Raw genomic sequence first — 1,601 nt, 5'->3', positions numbered from 1 at the left:
GCCGTCGCCCTGCCTCGCCCTTCGTCGACGCCGCCCCCTACCCCGAGCGCACGCCCACTGCCCCGTCGCCATCCTTGCCGCCGACCCCGCGGTCACCTTGGTCCGGCCGGCGCCCTCCCTAGCATTTTTTTCGTATATATGCTTGTTTTTTTTCATATATATGCTTGCTTCTTATATATATGATGATATATATGCTTGTTATCATAATTGTTTTTGTTCATATATATATGTAATGATTTTTTTTATAGAATATGATGTTTTTTTCATAGATGATCACATATATGATGTATGCACGGATGTGGATGAAATATGATGTTTTTTTGTTCATAGAACATTTTTTTTATTCACAGATTTTTTTTTGTTTATGAGAGAGGCAGGGACGTCGAGGGATCATAGATGTATTTTTCAGAATTTTCTATCATGCATAGATGGATTTTAGACCACAGGAGCACCCCCTCCCTATCGTTGCAAAAGTTGCTAAGTGATATTAAGAAGGACGGGGGGGGTCGATATACCCCCTCCCCCATAATATTATTTTCATGTATGTATGTCGTGTCGATATAAACTCCCGATAACTTTAACACGGTGGGGGGTCGATATACGCCCTCCCAATAACTTCAACACATGGGGGGGTCGATATACCCCCTCCCCGATAATATTATTTTCCCATGTACATATGTCGTCGTTGTCGATATAAACCCCTCCCGATAACTTCAACACGTGGGGGGGGTCGATATACCCCCTCCCCGATAACATTATTTTCCCGTGTATGTGTCGCGTCGTTGTCGATATAACCCCCTCCCGGATAACTTCGACATGAGGGGCGGTCGATATATATACCCCCTCTCGACCGTGATAACTTATACCATGGCAGCACCCCCCTCGGCCCTCTCGCTCGACCAAAACTCTCGAGGACACCCAAACCCTAGAGAGAAAACGATGTTGGTCTCCTACCCCCTCCCGCCGTGCCCCTACCCGACAAACTCTCTCGAGGCCACCCAAATTTACCAAGTTAAAAGAGCGTTGTCGTCGAGGCCACCCCAAACCCTTGAAGCGTTGTGTCGAGGCCACCCCAAACCCTTGAAGCGTTGTCTAGGCCACCCCAAACCCTAGAGAAGCAGCGTCGAGGCCACTAACATGATTCCTTATTGTGATTAGCTAGCTAGTTCTACGTTTGCCACTAATATATATCCATCTGTACCATGTTTGAATAATAATTGACATGTTGTAAATATTTGCAGAAACTATGGAGCACTCCCGAGACGAAGCAACAGAAGCGATGTTGGGGGAGATAATCACACAAGGAAGTGATGTTATTGCATCATTTCTCAATGACATCGATGGTCAGGAAGGACTAGGTGAAGAAGAGGGCTATGTTCATGATGGCTCCGGCCCATTAATGCCGGTACAAGAAGAGGGCTATGTTCATGATGGCTCCGGTGACCCAATGGAGGTACAATAAGGAGACCGTGCTGACTGCTCCGGTGACTGAACCGAGTCCGGCCAGGTATATATATATTAGTTAAGCCCGTGCTAACTAGTTAATTGATGCATTCATTGTTTTGGTATATGTACACATATTAATTAACTCTTGTCTTTCT

The sequence above is a fragment of the Triticum dicoccoides genome, chromosome 1B (assembly GCF_002162155.2).
Source record: "Triticum dicoccoides isolate Atlit2015 ecotype Zavitan chromosome 1B, WEW_v2.0, whole genome shotgun sequence".
In the NCBI taxonomy this organism is placed as follows: Eukaryota; Viridiplantae; Streptophyta; class Magnoliopsida; order Poales; family Poaceae; genus Triticum; species Triticum dicoccoides.
The sequence above is the reverse complement of the archived record's forward strand: the minus strand, read 5'-3'. Positions refer to the sequence as shown.